The sequence below is a fragment of the Rattus norvegicus genome, chromosome 18 (assembly GCF_036323735.1).
Source record: "Rattus norvegicus strain BN/NHsdMcwi chromosome 18, GRCr8, whole genome shotgun sequence".
Taxonomy (NCBI): Eukaryota; Metazoa; Chordata; class Mammalia; order Rodentia; family Muridae; genus Rattus; species Rattus norvegicus.
Genome location: NC_086036.1, coordinates 36,461,773 through 36,478,671, shown reverse-complemented (window position 1 = coordinate 36,478,671; position 16,899 = coordinate 36,461,773). Strand labels below are relative to the sequence as shown.

The following is a 16,899-nucleotide window of genomic DNA, read 5'->3' as shown; positions in this document are numbered from 1 at the left end:
CCTTTGCTTTCACTAAGTCCTCTCCCCATGCACTGTCCCAGTATTTTTCCCACAGCTGTTTCCATTATCATCTTGCCAAACTTCTGCTCCCAACACCCTTCCTAGAGCCTGCTAACCACTCTGCTATTATCTACTTCTTTGAGATTAACTTTTGCTTCCTCATACAAAAAGGCATTTGCATCTTTGTTTATTATGGTTGTCTTAACCTACTATCTTTTGGCTCTAGCTAAGTTTCTGCAAATAACAAAATATTTTATTGCTGAATAATATCTCATTGCATGCACTTACCACATTTTCTTTGTCTTATTTTCTACCAATTGTGATCTAGGTGGATTCTAAAACTTGATTTTTCAAAATAGTCAGTTGGTAGATATGTAATTTTTTCAATAGAATAATTTTCATTTACTTAATTGAATACCAAGGAATTGGTTACTGGATATAACTGCTGTCATATTTCTATATTTTTGAAGAAATGTCACACTGTTTTCTAAAATGACACTTTTGCTAATGGTGTGTGAAAATTCTTCTTTGTCTTTTGCACTGATAACAGTAGGTGAAGTCTTAAAAATTTTTAGTTACTATTTGATGATCTTCATGAAAATAGACATTCTAAATGAAGATAAGTGATTTGTTGTTACGATCTTGGTTTTAACTTCTCTCCATTAATTATGTTGGGCATTATGTCAGATAATTTTTAGACATTGGTATATTATTGTTATGATTATTCATCTTCACTAGGCATTGCAAATGAGGTTATCTGAATCTTAGCATTTATTAATAAAATAAAATAAGTGAAATTTCAGTATTTTACATTAAACTAAATAATATTTTAGGCATGGTACTAAAATTACTCATAAATTAATAATACAAATATTTAGGCTGGGCACTTCAACTCTGTGGTCCCAACTTCATAACTTTAGCCTATCCTAGGAAGTGGTTATAACCTAAATTCAAATTTCCAGGCCAATAACTTAGAACTCCTGATTTCTAATGTTCACTCTTCCAATAAGTCCTATAAATTCTGTCTCTGAAAAATCCAATGACTCTCTCCACTGTTCCCTAACCCACTGAAGGAAGCTACTTCTACTTTGCCTACTCATATTGTTCTGGCCTTTTTCTTAGGTCCTTGATCCTATTTAGATAACATTATCAAGCCTTTTTTTATATAATAGCATGAGATGACTAATCTGAAAAATATACACTAAAGCAATTAGTTCATATTTTTTACAGCCTTTTAATTACTTATTTTCCATTAAGCCTCACATGCGGAGTTAGATTCAAACTCTAGCTAAAGCTCACTGGTGCTTTTGAGTTCTTCTTTCAAAGCCTTATTTATTATAGTCTACAACCAACAGCACTGTTCTAATATGTGGTACTCTTTCTACTTCACGAGATATATCATGTGGTCCAGCCCAGAAAATATGGTTTTGTGAATGCCTGGTTCCATCTCATTATATATAGTTCAACATAACTGTAAGGTCTTCAGGGACTTCTGTTTATAAGAAATCTAAATCAGAATCTCTATTCTTCATTTCCAAGACCATTCCTTTTCTAGTGCACCATTTATCTTCCTACCTCTGTAGAGCGATCACCATATTGAGTCCCTTTCAGTGAATATGTTTACTTCTTTAGTATTTGTTTTTCTATAGAGAACACTAACTCCATAGGGTAAAGGCTATCTCATGAAAAACCATTTTTATGCAAGCATATTTATTATCCCTATCATTTTTATAATTTTTTATTATCTCATTTTGAGAATTCTCATTTGACTACCTGTTGAAGAACAACACATTTTTGTAATTATACCCTTTCCCATTCATGTTTTTTTTATTCTGTCATTGAAGAAACGATGACCCTATTAATTCAGTATGGGATAACTTGACTTTTCCTCGCATCTCCTTATCACATCTTATCCAAGCTGTGTTTTCATAAGTCACAATGTTTAGCAGTAGCACATGAGGTATCTTGAGGATGTGTCCCAGCCACTTAGGTAATCTCATCTCATCTGAATATTCCCAACCTGAAGAGGTAAATACCATTATGTCTATTCTATCATAAATACTTACATTTGTTAATGGATTATTCTGGATCAGAATATTAAAATGTTCCTAGTTGACCAACTCATAGAAATCCATTTTAAAATCAAGAAGTCAAAAAACAAAGAAATTAAATAAACTCTCTGAGATCTCATGCACATTTTAATAGCAATATTAAAACTGAAACCTAGTTGGGTGGTGGTGGCACATGCATTCAATTCCAGTATTTGGGAGACAAAAGGCAGGTGGAACTCTGTGAGTTTGAGGCCAGCCTGGTGACAGACTGAGTACCAGGACAGCCAAAGCTACACAAAGAAACTCTTCCAAAAAAAAAAAAAACAAAAACAAAAACAAAAACAAAACAACAAAAAAAAAACCAGAAAGACAGAAAAGAAAAGAAAAGAAAAAATTAAAACCTAATTCACTTTCTTAAGAGAAAATTACCTTTGTAAGAGTTTGAGAAAATTGTGTTTAGGTGGTATAATATGAGTTGAATGGAAAAAATCTTGTGCCCTAAACCATTAAGCAATTTTACTTTTTCCAAAGAAATTTAATGGCACATTCAAAATTCTGAAATGTCTTCTCATGAGAGAAATCATAAGGATACAGGGCTCCTAATCCCAGGCCATTGTTCATATGTTTCATACAGGTTCATCCTGTTCATTCTATTGCTCCACTCAGTTCTCTCTAGAATGTTCCCTGTCCATAGTATTGCTTTAACACCATTTGGCTGCCCACTACTCAGTGCTTACATTAACCTTTTCCCACCAAATGTGGGCAAGCAGGGCTGGCATAGAGATGGGCCTTCTATGAGATATTAGAATTCCAGGAGCATAGGATGGCCATCTTGATAGAGAGACAATATGACCAACTTGGACTATGCACAATCCCTGTTCTGGGAACTCTAATCACTTCACACGAATTATCTCATCAGTCTCCCACAATAACCTGGGAGGTAGCTGTCCTTATCTCATTCCCAGATCAAGAAATGTAGGCTTGATTTCACCAATTTGCCAATGATCTTACCAGAAGGCATTAAGAACCAGAATTTGAATACTAGTCTACCTGACCCTGTAGATTGTTCCTAAATACTACAATTATATTTTGCCAAACAAAAGTAGGCAGGAGTTTTGAACAAAGTTTTACTTTAATCCTGTTTATCATTTTTTTTAAATTGCAATGTATGTAATCCAACTTAGTAAGTCACCCTGGAAGAATGCTGGATGTGGGAGAACTCAGATGTCAGCAAGGGCATCCTAAGCTGGAACACTGGTTCTAACCTTACATAATGCAGGTATATAAAATGTTCCCCAACCAGATGTGCAATGTCAATGCTCTCACTGGATTACACATCAAAACTGTCATTGCCAGTATTGTTATGGTGTCATGGTAACTGATTCAGGTCAGTATTCCTGAATTTTAATTGTTGCAAAACAATGAAGAAAGCTTTTCACTGACTTCTAGAACTCCAAAAGGTCTTACAGTTCATCTAGCCAGATGATTTCTATTTCATTCTTTAGCAAAGGAAGACTTAGGGGCGTTAAAACTCTCTATAGCAACTTGAATCAACAAGATATTACAATTGAAAAATGTCATACACAAAAGATGATAGGGAATTATATTCCCTTTATTATGTTATAGCAAATGAAATATATCTTTAGTCATAGAAATTCAAACTTTTATAAGGGATTCGATTTCCCAATAAGCCCATTCTAAGTTATATTCTCATCCCCAAATGTATACATGATTACCTAAACTACATATTTTTAGATGTATAAAATACGTTTTTCATGATATCAAAAAGCTAGAAAGTCTCAAAATGTCGATTCACTGCACAATAGTTGTGGTATATTCCACTATGGAATATTACACAATGGTGGGTGTAAATGACCTTCAAATACAAACAACAGGTGGAATGTGGTGAAGAATACAGGAGACAAGATGAAAAAATGACGGAGTGTACAGAAAATATGCCACGGGAAAATCTGTTATGCAGTACATCCAGAGTATTCTAAGTGGTCACCCTGGAGAATGACAATAACTAGAAGAAACATTCAGGAAATACTGATCAATAAAGTATGTTAGGCTTGGGAACAGAATTTAAGATCTTCTCTATACACATTCCCTATGCCCATTTATATTACACACACACATACACACACACACACACACACACACACACACACACACACACACACACACACACATATATATATATATATATATATATATATATATATATATATATATATATATATATATATTAGACTGCTGGAGAAACAATTGCGGTAGGGACCATCTGAAAGGGGAACTGTTACATTCCCTAATGAAGCAAAAGCTTCACTGTTTTATCAGCTGATAATAATTTTGCTTTAACTCAAATTGTAGGTTAGAAATAAAAATAGCTTTAGGGAAACAAAAGCTCTCTTAAATTATATTTGTAACCAAGTTAATAACTTAATACATTAATATGTGAAGCACCTAGAATTGCAAGTTACATGTGAATGAGATGTGACTTTCCAATTGAAAGTGCCTAGATGTCCTCTTTTCAGATTATGGAATTAACTTCTACAAAGAGCATGAGGAAATTTTATTGTGAATCTATAGAATCTGATCACTGTAGAGTGATCATAGGGAAAGACATTCATATTTCTAATTAACTCTAATGTCAATGTGAGTCATTATGGACTACCCCAAAACATCAACATAGTCACATCTTACTGTGATATTGTACTGCACTATAATCTATTAAAGAATCATATTAATATGCTATAATCAATTGTTACCCAAGTTTTAAGAATGTAATCAATAATCAAGGTTTTTCCCGGAGAATATTTGTCTAAAAGAAACTGATACACCCTGATAATCTTAAATACTAATGGTGACATTATTTTCAGAACAGAGGACCTATAAAACTAAAACACAGCCTCTGGAAAGTGGGTGCTAGATACATTAATATCTGTGGTTGCAGATTGAATTTAAAGGTCCATTGGAAGAAGATATATGGAGAATAATATTTCATTATACAGAAAATCAAATAAACCTAGATGAGTGGGCTGAAGAGGGTAAAAAAAATCTGTCATCTCAAGAAAGACTAAAATACTCATATATTTAGAAAATTACACATATACTTTGCAAAGACTTTTATTTATGGAGACAATCTGAGATGATACTAAATATGTGTAAATACAATGCTTATTTTTCCCTTAAATGAAGAGTGGTGGTATTTACTGCTAAAAACTGTCAGTTATTGTTTTGAGAGATGGTGTCTTAAGGCAGATAAGAAAATTAAAAATTCCAGGGCATCTGGTACTGACTCATTCACCGGCCCTCTGAATGACTCGGGACATGAGTAAACGAGTAACGAGCCCTACTCCTGTGATGTTTGTCCAAGTCCTTATTGTATACTGCTCTAGTCATTGTGTTCTACAGATAGAGTCCCAGGGAGCCTATCCAAATGTTTATCAGGTACAGGAGCTTCATCAACTCTAACAAACATTTTCCTAAAAGGACAAAGAAGAGGCCTGCTTTGGGAACAATGAGGATGACCTGACCTTCCTCCGGCCTCAATAGCCCTGTTCCAGGAACTAGCTGACCATAAAACACTGGAGATGTGAGGACTGTCCTGTGACTTTGAGAGTTTCCCCTTGTGACATTTTTGGTATTTCCTTTTGACATCCCCCCCATCTCCTGGAGCTTGTGACTTCTTCCTTTAAAAAGCCCTTTTCCCAGCCACTCGGGGTCAACACCTCTGTCTCCTGCGTGGGATACGTGTCGGCCCGGAGATCTCTGTAATAGATCTTCGTAATAAACCTCGCCTTTGCGTATTACATCCAAAATGGTCTCTCTGTGTCTGGGGTCTGCGATTTCCTGAGACTTGAGTAAGGGTCTCTCTTCGGGGATCTTTCAGTTTAACTACCTTAACATTGAGTAAAGTGTTTCATTTTAGGGGGAAAAATTCTTTGTATCAGATATTTAGATTTTACCAGTTATAATGTCTGAGTGTTGAAGCACGTACAAAAAATATTTTAAAAATGAGATAAGGAAGGAGGGCTGGAGAGAGGGCACAGTGATTAAGAGTGCTTGCTACTCTATTGGAGGACCCAAGATTATTCCTAGCTCCCACATCCATTCAGGGCCTCAGCTTCCTATAACTCCAGCTCCAGAGCATCATGTTTCATATTCTTCTTGCATCTGTGAAAGAAAAACAAAATGAAACTTAAAGTAAGAAAGAGAAAAAGAAGAGGAGGAAAAAAAGGTCGGGGGAGGAGGGCAAAGTTCTTATTAATAAATGGAAAGGTAATATTTATAGCACCCAAAATTGTTGTTTTCACTTCAGAGATAACTCTATAAATTAGATGACCCTTTTGGAAACTGGACTTGGCTTTGCAAAATGAACTTTCTTATGATGGCCACCACTACTGACTAGGAGAAGGAAGTTTGGGCAAGATACTGATATCTCTCACCAGTTAGAGAGTTGGAAGTGATGGGACTTTCCCACACTTGGAGACCAAGTCTTATGTCTTATGGATGCTCCTTATGAAGACTTCCTGATGATTGTTCACTTGTTTCCGTAAGAAGACGGGAAGGCCGGATGAAAGGAGATATTTATAGGACTCAAAAAGTATTTGTGTAGGAAGTAGCTACAGTGTTCAGGTGGAATGAATGAGTCAACTTCCTGAAGTGTCATCTGCAAGAGAAAAAACTATCATCTCAGACACAGTGGTGGAAAGTTCAGTTGATCTATTCCTAAGGAGCACTGTAGGATCTGGGAAATTTGGGGACTTCACCTACTGGCACTGCACCACAAGGACTCATGGGTAGCCTGGCCACGTGCAACAGGAAATCTAGTTTACATGACTGAGCTATCCTCATATACTGAACCTAAAGTTAATGAAAATAATTTAAATGTGATAATAATGAGCAAATCTTTTAGAGGATGCTATTTAATAAAATCAAATTTTCTAAATAATTGGGAACGAACTTCTATTTGCCCATATGACATAAAAACCGAAGTAATTTTTTCTGGGGAAGCTATTCTAAAAGTGATTTATCAATATATAATTTGCCTCCCTGAATAAACACTACTGCATAAAATTTAGTCTGGATTAAATGACACTTAAATTACTATTATGTTCTCTGTATTTTAATAATGTATGAGGTTTTTGTATTTCTCCCTGAATCAATATGTTCTTTGTATTCTCCAATAACTTTTACTGTTGAAGTTTCTGCTTTTGCAACCCGTATACAAAGACATACCCTAGACCTCATTGTTAAAGAGTCACTCTGCCTTCAAGATGCAAAATCTGAAGTCCCATTTCTAACTCTATATTTGTGTTTCCTGATGTGGAACTCTCACTCATCGTGTTCCACATAACCACAGATGTCTCTTCTCCCATTCCTATGATCTTTATATACATATTATTTCTTAGCTTTGCTGTTTGTTTATTACCATAAAGACAATGTTCAGTCATTCTAGACATTTTTATCACTTTCTTACTACATTATTTTAAACTAATTTTTTAGGAAAAATCAATTACTTAAGAAGACAGGATTTGGATTCAGACAAACTTAGCCTAGACTTTTACCTCTTCCATTTACTGTACCCAGGCTGGTACTATTTACTTAGTCTCTGTGTGTTTTAGTTCTGCATGTCTCCAGACAGCATGTTATCAGACATCAATCAGATAAACAATGTGTACTTGTTGAATGAATTCAACATCTTAAAATTTCATGAAAATTGCCTACCCTTAAATCTGGCACTTCTGAAACTTGAATATATGTTCCATTATTTCTGCTACATGCAGATAATCCATCCTAACTTTCCACTGAGTGTTAGTGTTGAGGAGCTGAAGTAGAATTAGAAATTCAACAGAGCCAGGGGACTCTTGGTCAGATTGCTCAAGGGGCCATTCACAGTGCATCTCTGAGACTTTCATTCCAGGATAGCTCAGGGTTCAAAGCACTGACAGAGAGATAGACTCAGTAGTTATCACTTTCACCAGATGTGCGCAAAAGCATAAAGTTGCACTGCCAATCGGAGAGGGCTGTGTGTGTAATGTGCTGTATTGCTGGGGTGGGGGAGGGGTGGGAGAGTACTCTGCTGGTAGCATTCCTTGCACAGGCAGAGGCATTCCTGCCAGGGGAGTAAACAAAGTCCCCTGCGAACCAAGTTCACATAGCAGGGTGGTATAGGACAATCTATAATTTTCAGAATATTCAGAATATATGACCACATTATCTTTATTTTCCCTTTTAACCTTCCTCTTGATCTAAATTTTCTTTTCTGAAACACTATTAAAATGTATTCAAATCAATGATCACTGCTTCTAACTCACCAAAATATTCCTCCTTCTCTTTCATTCCTTGTTTTTATAGTTTTATCAGTTCTGTCCATGACATCCCAAATCTAGGCCTTATCAAAAAATCTCTCATGTTCATCTGCTCACTTTCATTTCTTTAAGTCTAGCTCTTGACTCTTCTGATCCCCAGGTGACCTTCAACTCCAGCTACACATAAGACAATTTTAATGATCCACCATGCCAAAATTATAGCAGTTCTTGTTTTCTATTTCTATAAATTGCCACAAGTGACATGTCACCTCGTCTTCCAGATACACCTTCTGACTGACATGATCCCATACGGCATCCTCTCCACCAGCACCTGTACATCTACATCAAGCAACCAAGTTCTTTTACCCAGCATTTAAAAATCCGAAATAGTTGTTTTATGTTTATTTGTGATACCCACACATTACAAATTGATTCTATATACATGTTAGATGACCTTAACAAAAGACATTTTACAAGTATTTATGTGTTGGTGTGTATACCTATGAAAGTGTATGCAACATATACGTGACTCTCAGCAGGGGCGAGAAGACAGTATCTGATGTTCTGGAACTGGGCAGTTCTTAAGTTGCCCAATATGCCAATATGGATTCTGGGAGCTAAATTTGGGCCCTCTAAAAGACCAACAAGTGCTTTTAGCTGCTGAGCCATCTCTCTAGCACCTGAAAGTCTCTTTAATGTTACTAACGTTTTGACATTATTTTTATTATTATCACTATCATCATCATTTTATCACAAAGATATGCTCCATATGGTAGACCTCTCCATTGTTTACTTTCCTTTAAATTTATATCTCATATGAAATATTATCATTTTTATGACAGATCCATGAGTATTTTCTTTGTTTCATTTATCATATCTATAATTATTTATTCACTTATTATTTTCTGACTCCTCTTTCTTCCCCAGTGCATTGACATAAATTCTGTAATATTAAGGACCATGACTTCCAACCGATCATGATGAATTCAGGTTTTTTATTGCCTGTGTGTTTTGTTGTCTTTTGAGTTTTTTGAGACAAGATTTCTATGTTTAGTGCTCGCTGTCCAGGAACTTGCTCTGTTAGACCAAGGTGGCTTCAAACTCAGATATCTGCCTGCCTCTGCCTCCCAAGTGCCGGGAATAAAGGTGTGGTCCACCACTGCCCTGTAAGTTCAGGTCTTAGCACAGTTAATGGATAGGCTAAGATAAATTACATTTTTGAAGCCTACATCATTTACTACTGTGATTTCATCACAGTAAATAAAGCATATTGTTTTTGAGGACTTAACCACCTCATAAGCTAACAAACAAATATTTTAAAAGAATATTTTTAAAAAGCTTTCTTTAGAATACTTTAATTTACCTAAAAGAAAGGGAAGTCCTCATGTATCACTGGACTCTCTAATTTTATTAGAAATTCTCAAAGGATTGAGATTTTTCTTTTTTACAAAATGTAAATACATTTTGATTGCCTCATGTTGGCATCAAATGGATACTCAGGATTATGTTAAATAACCTACAATGGTCAGGACAACATGCCATCCAAAATTGTTATCTGTCTCAACCTTTTGATAGGAAAGACCTGAATTGGATCTTAAAAATTGAATTTAGATAGAAAAATTACAGTAGCTTCTTGTCTTTCAGCAAACAATCACTTATGCCCAGTTATTATTGGCTTTTTAAGCTATAAATCCATTTTGATACACCTCGTTCACATTTCTGATACTAATATCCAAAAATATATCGAATAATTGCTAAGTTTTAGGGATTCAAATACAATCTTCTGAAGACTGTTTTACTCTGCTGTTGTACATATTAGTCACCATTTTTTTGTTGCTGTAATGAAATGCTTGACCAGAGGAATGTAAAGAATTTATTTGGCTCATTTTTGGAGCTTAGATACAAATGATAGCTTGTGTTTACTAGATACCTTTTAAATCTTTTCTGATGTTTGGTACTGATAAATGTGGCTCAATTTAATAAATCCAGAACTATAGATTTTAGCTCGGGGTAGAAGATGCCTATATTTTGAAGGCAGAAACAAAAATAATGAAAACAATACTTCTAGAATTATAAAAATTAAGCATCATATCTTAAGAAATTAGCCTGTAATATTTTTTAAGCTACTAAGCTATGAAATAAAATTAGTCACACTAATCAACCCCCTTTTCTCAGGTCAACAGAATCCCAACTTAGAAATTCAGTTAAATTCAGCAAAATATCCTTTCATTGCTGAAAAGAACAAATAGTGTCTTGCAGCAACATTATGTTGCTAAGCAAATTCCTAAAAGTAATCACTTGTTTCCATAATAAGCCTCAGAATTAAAGTGCCAAAGATACTCAAAACTTGAAAGGACATAAGTATTTAGTCAGTTTAGTACCTTCATTTTGCTGATGAATACCTTAGGGGAGGGATGGAAGGCCACAGGACAAGATAGTATACATTTTGCTTAACATTCGTATTTAGTGAGCCTCTGCATATATTGAAGAATTGTGTAGCTATCTGTGCCCAGAATTAAATCTTAGGGTTCCTACATTTCCAACTTACAGGAACAAGCAAATCACCAGGAAGAACATTCAGTTCACTTTTCTGTGGCACAGACTTACTGTTTGCCCTTACTGAAATCATGAACACTGCCCTCCTCCACTAACTCAGAAATGCTGAGGAAATGTTGCAAAAGCTGCATTCTTCAGATAATCTTTATGAGATGTAAGAAACATGATCCTGATAATGGGCAGGAAGACACAGAGATTTCTATTTTGATTGGGATTAAGGAAAGTATACAAATAAAACCAGAAAACAAATACCAAGAACTAGGAAAAAAACCAACTGTCTAGGGGACCAAGATATATGACATCTCAGGACTCTATTTACAAATACTTTATCTCAATTGATTAAAATTTCTGACATATATTAATAAAATGCTGTCTTCTTTTCATTGTATATCTAATAGAGAAAAGGGTAAATAAATAGGTCAAACTTCTTTCAGTTTCCGTGATTTCTTTTCTCCATAGACAATTCTTTGCAGATAACTAAATGACACCACAGGCCAACAATATCAGGGCTTATTTTTCCAGGATGAACTTGTCTTCATTCTACATATTCTACAAAAATCAATACGATTTCATGTTAATTTTATCACTTTGCAATGTTCAAAGAGTACTCAATGGCTTTTTAACAGACTCCATCCTGTTCATTAAATATGGAGCTATTGAGGCTTAGGGTCTCCTGATTTATATCTATCTTGACGAAGTGCTCCAGGATTCCAAGAATGCTCCATTTCTCCTAGTACTTCTTGCTATTCATTGGGACCAGTGTAATAGACTAGATTTCTACTTTGTCACTGTTTTATCTACTCAAGTAATATCCATCCACTTTAAGTCCAAGCCTAAATAGTTTTCTGTTTATCCTCATAGCCAATAACCCTGCTCAAGAATGTTAGATCAAGCCTATTTCTTTGCAGGTAGAATTCAACACTGTAAACTTGACTACATGTCTAAGGAAGGTTTGTGTAATTTCTTTCTTTTTTTTAAGGAGCTCTGGCAAAGTTTGATTAAAGGAAAACTTTCTCGTTTACTTTTCACCAGTCTATTCTGGCATGCTTCTAATAATATCAGAGTCACCTGGGTCGATGAAAGCCAGTGTGCCTACTCTGTAGTATTTTCCACACACTGCCCAACTCAATATTACTGCCACTGTAGTGAGAGACACCAGTTTTAGCCAATATGGCATAGTATTCTATTTCAGATTTCCTCAAACCTGGGCAGTTGGCGAGGATAACCAACATCACTTTGCCTTTTCTGATCATTTTCAGAATCTGTTTGTACCCCAGCATGTACTTTCCTCTTCCCATAATAAGTTGGAGCCTAGAGTTGATCAACTCCAGAGACTTTTTCGTCTTCTTTGCAGCCACCATCTTCTTGCCTTAGGTTCAGGACAACCCCAACCAAGATCAGACTCCAAGATGGCCCAGGAGCGAGAAAGGAAGGCAGATTTCTGTAATTTCTGACCATTATGTTTATCCTCCTCCATGAGGAATCACTATCACAGATTTAAAGCCAAATAACACTAATGCTTTTAGTCTAATGACAGCACACAAGTGCTTGTTCCCAAGACACTGCTAAGTAAGTTATGTGTATTTTCACATGGAAATTTTGTATAAAAAAATCATTGTTTTCATTTTGCAAATATATATGAACTTGAGCTTAGAAATATTAAGTTTCCATGCTAACAAATAGTACATTTGATCTTTGAACTGTTAAACTGAAACATGGACATTTTTAGCTTGTCAACTACATAAGTAAACTATTATTTGTCTTTAGCCATATCTTCCTTATATATATTCAACTGTGTTGGCTAACTTGGAACACATAATTGCATCATCTATAATAGAGTGCCTGCCTACCACTTTCCCATTACAATAGATAGATAGAATTCCACATTCTAGCAATCTCCCATCCATTAAAATGTCCTGCCTAGAATTAGTCCCAGGATGTGACACATCATCTACAGGATCTTCCTTAGTGTTCTACCCAACGGATAGCACATAAATTCCAAGTTCCAGTCTGTAGATAATGATTGTTGGGACATCAATGACTAGTCTGAGTTAATAGAATTAGACAGTGGCAAAACTATAAGCAGATCCTGTTTATCTGTCCTAAATCATGAAAGATTTATATTTGCTTCCCCACAAATTCATGTAAGTTACTTAAGGAATTGGGAAACCATACAGAGTCTCATCCATCTCTGTTAAAGTGTATGCAGATTAAATATTGTGCAGTTGCCTGGGGCTATGACATCACCAACCTCTTCACCCTTACTCAATGCCTCACTGTCCACAGTAAACCATATGCTAGAGCAATTGTCTAGTCAGTATAGGACACAGCCACAGTCAGCCCACAGTCTATGAGCCAGTAGTTTTAAATAACATTATGTAGAGACTGTAAGGATCAGAACACTTGAATGAAGTGACAGAAAATTAAGATCCATGGATAGTTCTGATCAGAAATACGAAGCTCCTTTTAATAGGATTATCTTGGTAAATATTGTTTTTGAAGGTTGTCTTAGATTTCAAAATTACATTTAGCTTTGCCAGCTCAATATCTAAATAGACTCCAGAGTAACAGAGTCAACATCACTCAATAGAAGTCCACCCAACTTTCCTATTTCATCTAAAAAACCACAAAGGGTCATGGAACCTTCTGAGAGCACTCACGTTTGTTTGGTCACATTATCAGCTCTATTCAACCTCTTAGAATGGCATAATACCTTGGAGTATGGAGGCCCTGAAGCATCATCTTTTTCTAGCTCCATAATTTAGCATGGCATAGTATTCATGCACAGAAAGAACAAGAGATTTGCCAAAGGCCACACTGTTAATCATTGTCAAAATGGAGGTATATGTACCTGTATGCACCCATGACATTTTTCTTTCTATTCAGAAAGTATGTGAAACTTTCCTTGTACATGCTTTATATTTTATCTAATTAGCAACTGTGAGACTTGATTATTTCTTAACTATAAGAAAGCAAAGCAGGATTTCAGAATGATGAATGTGTACATTAGCTTTGTGTTTTTTGATACTGATGAAATTTGACAGATCTCTCTGGATACAATTTTTGTGTTTTCTTTTTATTTTCTACAGGGTATGATGAACTTATAAGCCAAATAATCAAGTGTAGTATTGGTTTTTGAATCAAACATGGGTTAAACTAGGTCATTTTAAGGTGCCTGGAAACAATGAGACTTTGTGTTCCCAGATAGGGAATTTCATAGCCAGGAATCTGAGTCCAAAATTTCAGCTAGAAATCCCAACTCAAAAGCATAGTAGACTGACTTGGTAGATAAGAGTGTTTGCTGTACAAGTATAAGGATTTGAGTTAAAATCTCAGTCTCTAAATAAAGAGCCTGCTATAGCTGTGTAAGTGGATTGGCCTGATGCTGATCAGGTTGTAGCCGGATGCTAATACTGGTTTCTCAATTCCTGGTTGCCACAGAGAGGCGAGAATTCCTGTGTAGACCCAAATGATATGTGACCTTGCCCCTAAGTTATTTCTGATTGTTAAATAAAGATGCCAACTACTAATAGCTGGCCAGAAGAGTCATAGGTGGGGTTTAAGATTCCCAGGCTGGAGGTCAGAGGAAAACCACAAGGAGAAGAAGGTGAATGAAGGAAGAAGTTGCTGTGTGTCTAAGAAGAATCTTAAAATAATGACTATGTGGGCTTGATGGCCATATAGGTTTGTTAATTGGAGTTAAGAGCAGCCCAGATTAAACATGTCAAATTATATAATGGGATCATTGGCTGGGAAATAGACATAAAGGCGTGGAGGACAGATATTTTCCCAGTTGTTGTGCTGATTAAGGCTTAGCATACACATAAAGATTGTGTGTGGTTTTTATTTAGGAACTAAACGGTCAAAGGTGGGGTAGAAACATCAGTTTGTGATTAAAAATTTCTATGACATAGCTGCATATACCTGTAATACCAGCACTTTGAAGGACAGAGATGGGCTTTCTGGAGACAAATGACTGTCAACATGGCTCCATGTTCAGTAGAGACTTTCTCAATAGAATCATGTCAACAATGACAGAAAATGGCACTCAAGATCCTTCTTTAGTGTCAAATCAAATGCATTTACACCATGAACATATACCATTTTCACATATACAGTTTAAAAGGTGAAAAAAATGAATCAATCTCAATCTCCTGACAATTCTATGTGTTCATATAAGACAATCACTCTTTCTCAGATTTAGTGTCTTTACTCATATTGGAAAGACTGACTGCCCCACTATGCCCAAGAACACATGATATTTAGTCTACTTGTTATTACTGATGTTAGTTTATAACTGCAAAAATTCTAGATATTAAGCATGATCAAATTTGTCACTGTTAAGTGCCTATATATGCATATATAAGTATGAGTAAACATATGTAAGTTTATTAATTTACATTTTTTGTCTTGGCTTTCATAACTTTAGCTGTGTCCTCATAAGGTAATACATTCCTAAATCATGGATCAGATCTGCCCTATTTTTACTTCTTGGGAACTGAGATCTTTCTTCTTCCTGCAGGACTCTTCCAAGATAAACAATACATGGAGTTTGGGAGTTTGGATGGTTTAGCCTGTGCCTATTACAGCTTAGTGTCATGATTTACTGTATTCTATTTTGCAATTTAAATTCTTGGTGATTACTTTATATTTTTGTTGTTTATCTTTCCTAGATCTGCCAGAAATTTCTGTGGAACACAGGAATCTTTCTCTTGTGCAAGTCAAATATCAATTCTAGGTATAAAGTTGTAAATGAAGAATGTGGCAATTTGGCTGAGACTTTGATTTATAGTGAGACAGAGATAATGAACTACAATCCTTTTCATACACTCGATATGTATCAAAGGTGTTCAAGAATTTGGGAGGTGACATTTTCATCTGAATATAACAGAAGCCAGAGATCAGGTGGGAAAGTGACAAGTGAAAGAGGGAACATTCAATTACTGCCTGGAAAATTGGGGAGAAACAATGTGTAGGAAGAGAAGCACTGTGGGCAAATATTTCATTCAGCAGCATCTTCTTTGTGGACTTTGTGGACCACAACTCTTTTTTTTGTTCTTTTTTTCGGAGCTGGGGACCGAACCCAGGGCCTTGCGCTTCCTAGGCAAGTGCTCTACCACTGAGCTAAATCCCCAACCCCGGACCACAACTCTTTATATTTACAAAGACCTTTGTGTTTCCTATATCTCTGTGCTCACTCACCATGGCAAAGCAATGTGGGGTCGTCTCCCTTTATTACAGTGATTCTATGAACTTGAGTATCTTTCCTGAGCTCCATTGTATAGGTTGGAGAAAACCAGATGATGCATTGGGATCATTTCATGAATCATAAACTTTGTTCCTCAAGACTAAATATCAATGGTTTCGTTAATTTTTATGTTTTTAGAATATGCTGTTTTCATACTATCAAAAAAAATATACAGGCATAAAGGTACAACCCTAGGTCTCAGGAGCTTGAGAAAGGAAGACCACAAGTTATAAATCAGTTTTTCTTTAAAGGGAATTGCATGCTTGGGATACGAAGAAAGATCCTGACTCAAAACAAAAAGTAATCAATCACATAGGCAAACAAAAAATCCCACTCAATTAACAAAATACAGTTATTTCTAAAGGAGAGAAAGAACATGTAGTTGGGTGGGTAGATATGGAGGAGGATCTGCGAGAGGTTGAGGGAGGAGAGAAAAAGTGATCAAAATATACACAATTCCCAAATAATAAATTAAAAATATTTTAAAGCTTAGAAAGTTGTTGAAAATGGACCCGCGGATCCTGGCCCGCAGCAGCTCTCTGCTCCCAGACCCTGTGAGAGAGAGACCCAACCGCCTGGTCAAGTAGGCACTCCTGAGGCTGCAGAGCGGAAGAGACCACCAACACTGCTCACCCCTGCCCACATCCCTGGCCCAAGAGGAAACTGTATAAGGCCTCTGGGCTCCCGTGGGGGAGGGCCCAGGAGAGGCAGGACCCCTGCCTGAGAC

General features: G+C 36.0%; 1 pseudogene; it reads right to left on the bottom strand.

The window, feature by feature from the left end:
- Nucleotides 1–11,942: 11,942 nt before the first annotated feature.
- On the bottom strand, nucleotides 11,943–12,285 carry Rpl30-ps16 (ribosomal protein L30, pseudogene 16; annotated as a pseudogene).
- Nucleotides 12,286–16,899: the final 4,614 nt, after the last annotated feature.